This window comes from Pelobates fuscus, chromosome 7, assembly GCF_036172605.1.
Source record: "Pelobates fuscus isolate aPelFus1 chromosome 7, aPelFus1.pri, whole genome shotgun sequence".
NCBI classification, from domain to species: domain Eukaryota; kingdom Metazoa; phylum Chordata; class Amphibia; order Anura; family Pelobatidae; genus Pelobates; species Pelobates fuscus.
In genome coordinates this window covers 82,888,209-82,894,879 of record NC_086323.1, presented here as the reverse complement: position 1 = coordinate 82,894,879, position 6,671 = coordinate 82,888,209, and positions in this window count along the sequence as shown.

Sequence of the window (6,671 nt, the reverse complement as noted above, 5' to 3'; positions counted from 1 at the left end):
ATCATATAACTACTGATGGTGAAGCTCCACACACTTCCTTTTTCTTTGCTGCTTGCCTCCCAGGTGAGTCTGTTCCAATTACTTTGCTACTGAAAAAGTAATGTGTATTAATACCTCTTCCATTTAATATACTGCTTATTCAGAATTTTATTGTTTTAAGTATTTTTCTCCACATACTGCCCTTATTCCACTACTGTATTAAATTAATACCTTTTCACATTACTGTTAGACTCAGGGCCGACTTTCTGGTCGGCCCATGAGTATTTCTCTCTGTCCCTGTGGTCAGGGGCCTTTTTACTGCTTCTCCTAACTGTCCGGTTCCTTCCCCGACGTTTAGGTGCCTTTCCCCTGCAGCTCAGATTTCTCGGCGTGTTGCGCCTAAGTTCTGCGACCTGCTTGCTCATTCTGATAATACCCACGTCTCCCTTACGCTTAGCCCTTCCCCCTTCAACTTTCACGGCGGCCATTTTAAACGGCGTCTATTGCGCGACTCTTCCGCCGTTTATTCTGCGATCACCAACCCTGTCCGAAGTGTTCTGTTCAACTGTCCTAGTGAAATACAGTTTTCCGTTCTACATCTACTAACAGGGTAAGTCTCTGTTACTCCATTACAGTTTCTAAACAAGTTGTTTTATATGTATGCCTAACTAGATCAGTTAGTTACTGTTTTTTCTGCCTTCTATTATTTTTGGATTGGCAAGGCTCTCCCACAAGTCTCTTTCTCCAAAATTAGCAAACTCTTTTTATTCATACAACTAAGATCTCTGTTTTGCATCTATTAGTGGGTGACCCCCACTGTTAATTTACAATCTCTGCTGTGGGTGACCGCCACTTTACCTTGTCTTTATATTAAACTGGTAATACCCTTAATTTGTCTGATTTATTTTACTGATTTAATATTTAAAAAGTAGTGACCCGATTTTCTTTAAAAGGATATAAATACTGACAGTGGCTAACCCCACTTAACTGATTAGTGGACAAACCCCACTTTTATGTTATTATACCTCTGGGTTTTTTCCCCATGTATTTTTCAGTTAGGGTGAACCCCAGCTGAAACCGGGTGAACCCCGATTAACTGTGCACATACTACGTGCTTTGGCTAACCCCAAGTGGTGTGCTGTTTAATTATATATTTCTAAACAAAAATTGTATTCATACCTTGTCTATCATTATTAATAGCATGTCTGACCTTCCTGACGCTTCCATATCAGCGGGACGTACAGTCTGACTGTTCTCTGCTATTGCACACATTACACAAAGCCAGCACACACCACACACACACATTACACACAGCCAGGGCACACCACACAGCCCACATATTACATACAGCATACACATACTAAACACATCTGGGTAGGGGGCCCAGTAATTCTAATTAAAATTATATTGTGGGTCGGGACAAGTAGTTTGTTATAAGTGCGAGTGGATTGGGGTTACCACTGTACCACATTAATTTTTACATTTCCATGTGCTGGAAAGACAAGCTCTCGTAGCTTAAATTTCAATATTTTTTCTTGTTTCTTACTGAGACTTGCTCAACTAAAAGACTAGAACTTTCTAGACAGAAGATGTTTTTTCTGTGTGAGTCTTAGGGATATATTGGCAGAGGAGCTTGTACCTATCACATATCATTGCGGTGGAGATTTTAGCAGCAGCTCGTGATTTTGGTTACTCCTGTGTCTGAAAACCTACAGGAGGATGTATGCTTTTTTTTTTACTTGACTGCTTGCTTACACAGCAGCAAAATGAACCTGTCATAGAAAGATGAAGATAGAGAATGGAAACAAAGATCAGAGAAGAAACATTTTGATTATTTAGTGAGACACTTGGCAAAAATTAGAAGTGTTACTTTTGAAAAAAATAAAAAAAAATAAGATCGAAAGACTTTTAAACATTTGAGTCTTTGTTTAAAGAGACAGCAGTTGTACAAATACTAAATTATTGTATTTACATATGGCAATAATGACAGGAACAGCACCAGAAATTATAAATACTTTGCCCGCAACAATTTTATTTATATTTTCCTTAAAATGTCTTTGTTGATAACAAGGCTGCAATCCCAATCCCCTTAATCCTGCTTTGTCGACTGCGTTTGCTGTACTTTGCTGCACTTTTTACGTTGAAACATTTTTTAACACATTTTAATATTACTTAATGTTAATACGATTTTAATACATATCAGTCAAAGATTACCTATAGCCTTGAAAATACCAATCCTTTTTTTTTTTTTTTTAGAAACTATGGGTTCCCCTCTGTTCATCTACCATTATTATTAAAAAAATAAAGTTAAAGATCAGTTACCTACCTCTTTTCCAATGCTCATCCGCTCCAATGCTCATCCGCTGCAGCCACCTGTTCCACCTTCAAAGATGTCAGTGTGATGATATGTAATTTTGTTTGTGACATCTCTAATGTTAATTGTTTAACTGCACTGTTATTATTATTATTAGTAGTATTATTATATTTATATGTATATAGCGCAAACCAATTCCACTGCACTTTACAGTGGGTGGACTAACAAACATGTAATTGTAAGCAGACAAGTTTGATGCACAGAAACAAAGGGGTTGAGGGCCCTGCTCAATGAGCTTACATGCTAGAGGGAGTGGGGTAAAGTGACACAAAAAGTAAGGGAAGTATTAGGGAAGTAGATTGGTAGAATAGTATTCAATGAAAAAGAGGGTGTCGTCCCCCTCCCCCAGCAGAGGTGTCCATAAGCCTAGCCTCCTCAGATTGTTGTGATTGTGTAGTACAGAGTTACGCAACTTTCAGCACTCCAGGCTTTGTGGACCACGTCTCCCATAATGCTCTTGCACCCATAATGGTGGCACAGCATGAGGAGAGATGCAGTCCAGAACACCTGGGGTGCCGAAGGTTGCCCATCCCCTAGTGTAGAGGAATGTGAGATATCTCAGCCATTTTCCAGGAGCAGAACCACTCACCTGGGTCTCCATGGTGCCAGAGGTGCTGCTTCCATCTTCATTCCTTGTTCCTTCTCTCTCCCCAGCCTGCAGCCCTTCCTGTGTGCAGCAAACAGTTCCTGCAGCAGCACACAGGCTTTCATGGGGCCACCTAACTTGCACATCCACTGTTCTACCTTAACTAGTTAATGTGTTGGTTCACTTTAAATCTTGTCATGTAACCTGGAACAGGAAATAGGTCACAGGTTATAGTTCAGTTGTGAAGGAGAGACTGAGAAAAAAGAGATTCTGGTTAAGCTCCTAAATCCTCCCTCAGTATTTTGGGGCGGGGCCTGACAGCAGAGCGGAGCGGACGCGTGTTGCCGATGCTCCTGCAACTTCACACAAATAATGCCAAATCCCACTAATCTGAACCAGCGATCCGACTTCTACCGGCTCCCAAGCGACTCAGGACACCAAGACCTACGAGATGATGCCTCTCCCGAGGTCATACACCCGAGTCCCGACCACACTGCCGCTGAGGCCTACACATGAGGCGGACACGGGGGAGACGGCCGCTCTCCCGCCGCCCCAAAGCACCGCAAGGCACAGGCAAAATCCCCGTTCCCCCCCCCTATGGACCGGCGGGGGTCATCCCGGTCCCCACCAAGCTAAGACCACCACCATACATTATACCTGTCGAGCAGAGCCGCAGGGTGCAAGCCGGATGGCAGAGGGTATAACGAATCCTACGCCAGTAGACCACCTAGCGATCACGCAAGCAAAGCTAGACCTGATCTTCAACAGGTTTTGGGCGCAACTTGCAGCGCGACAAGCGAGTGCATTAACCTCAAACCAGCACACGACAAACCCAGCACCTACCCAGACCAGCCCGTGTGAACCCGCGGACCGCCCCAAGCTACCGAACACCCAGACAAACCTGCAACAACGCAAGAGACCGCGGGGACCACGCAGTCTGATCACCCTGCAGAAGATCACTAAAGCCAGCGGTAAGCACAAAGCGGGGAGCCCCCACAAGCAGAGGGTGCAACAAACGCATACAAAACCACCTCACACAAGCAGCAGAGTCCTGACCAGACCCAAAGATGTGCCTCACGGTCCAGAGCTTTGCCCACAACGACGGGGACACGGTACTGAGGGCCGCCCACAATGCCTTCCCAGGCCGAAGACCACATGGAGTCAGACTCCAAGGCACCGACCACACCGCCGGAGGCTTACCCGCCGCTGGCGGCGGCAGAACATCCGAGCCCCACATGGCGCCCGAAGAAGGGACGACCCGGCCTCTCTGAGCAACCGAGTCGGTGGAATACAGGTGAAGGCCTTCACAGGGGCCTGGGGCTGGCAGACAGCTGCCACCAGTCTACACCAAGTCATTCCCCTGTGGAATTTGCCAGTTGCCGAGGCCGTCTTTCCCACCCCTCAGACACGCACGACGGCTCTACCCAGCAGCGGGATAGGCTGAACTAACCCCGCTAACAGACTATCTCACTACCACCACCCCTGGTTAAGGACTGTTGGGACATAACTTGTTCAGCTACACAACCTCCCTTGGCTGGACTTCCGTTAGTAACCTCACTTCTAAGTTACCTGTTGGTTTTCGTAATTGGCTATAGCATGCATATAGATAAAGCGACTAGACGAAGCGTAATGTTGAAACCTTTTTGCTCAACGGTAGGCGACTGGACAAGCTCTTTATTTTATTATATTTCACTTCCTCTTAGCGTATCAGATGTCTTATTTAGCTTGACCATAACAGCGACAGAATGTGCAGCAACAATGCCTTTAGACTGACAATGTTACCGTTAAACATGTTTGATTTTCTAAGACCGCATAGCTAGATCACCCAGCAATGCTACACGTGTTAATGAGACAGAATTAGCGATGATAATTTCTATGTTGTGTCACTACAATGTATATAACAATCTACCTAGCAACAATTCATTTGCATGCCTCTATCACGTATTACCTAATGAATGCTGGCAATCAGATATATGTCAGATGCTCTCCCTTTTGTCACTCCTCTGACTCCTACTTTCTGACCTTTACTTTACTCATTTAAGCGAGAATTTGATTTGTTACCAGCCTTCACAATATAAAACTGTGCATAGCTAGCTAATGACATGGCATTGAATGCAAACGTATACCAGTCTACCCTGAAGACGATGTTATGGCGCACCAGGGCTACTTGTTCTCTCTGATTTTGATTACTTTTGTTACTTACCCAAGCTTGTACCACTCTGTTTACTTTAATGTTTTCAAAAAAAACAAACCATGGCAATCTTTCTTTGAGGTGCATTGCACACCATCTTGATACTATTCTCATGTTACCCCACAATGCCTCCCTCTTTTTCTTATGTACCCCATGACGTATATGCCATAATAAAAGAAAGATTTACAAAAAAAATCCTCCCTCAGTATTTTATGTCAGTATAACACGTAGTAGTAAGTGGGATACAGAAAACAATGGCAAGCAGCTGCAGCACAAAAAGCACTCTGCCCCTGGATTTAGAATCTGGCAATGTATCAGAGAACTGGGCAAAATGGAGGGAGCTGATAGAGCTGGTTTGTGCAGGACCTGATGCAGCACATTGGACTGACCAACAAGAGGCAGCATACTTTCTAATCAGTGTGGGCCAAACAGGTCGTGATGTATGCAGAGCATGGTGTGCAAGTGGACACATAACTGCAGAGGACAAGAAAACGACAGAGGTACTGTTTGCAAAGTTTGATGCATACTGTAATCCATGCAAAAACACCACAGTGCCAAGAAAGCTGTTCTATGAAAGGAACCAAGGGGGCAGTAATTCAATGGGTCACACAATTACAGCTACTGGCTAAAGACTGTGCTTTTCATGACACTAGAGATATGATAAAAGACAGGATACTAATGGGCAGCCAGTACAAAAATGTTCAGGAAAAGTTGCAGCAGGAAGAGGATTTAACCTTTGAAAAAGCTGTCAGAATTGCAAGAGCATATGAGATGTCAAGAAAGGACTTGCAGGTACTGGGAGGGCCACAGCAGATCAGTGCAATTGAAAAGCAATCTAACAGTCAAAAAAATAGAACAAAGGGATGTCTGGAGAAGGAATAAAAGAAAAAAACAGAGTAAGAGGCACACGAACAACCTGTGGATATTGTGGAAACATGCATAGCAGAGATACAATATGCCCTGCAAGAAGCCAAACATGCAATAAATGCAGAAAAAAAAGGACGTTTTCCAAAATGTGTAATAGAGGAACGAGCTCTATGAAGCCACATCCACGACCAGTATATAGTATAGATGAAATGGACAATTCAGACGATGACACTTTCCAAATACCTGTCAAGTTTAAAATGAATACAGGCGCACAGGTAAATTGTATACCAGGCCACATATATCGCAAATTAATCTGTAATGAATGCCAGCTGGAAACACAACGACTACCAAAACTGATGGGGTATGGAGGAGAGATCCTCGATGTTATTGGATGGTGTCATACAAAGGATCTGAAAGTAGCTTACAGTTGTTTGTAGTAGAAACTCAGGCCCCTGTAGTGCTTGGTCTTCAGACAAGCCAGGAGATTGGATTTATCCAAATTATAATGACTGTCAATAACAATGGCAACATAGTTGCAGCTGATACCATTAAGCATTATTTCAGGGATGTATTCAGAGTACTTGGGTGTCTTCCTGGGGCATGCAAAATTTGCATAAAATCAGGGTCACACCCTGTTATACATTCACCAAGGAAAATACATCTAGCTCTTCAAA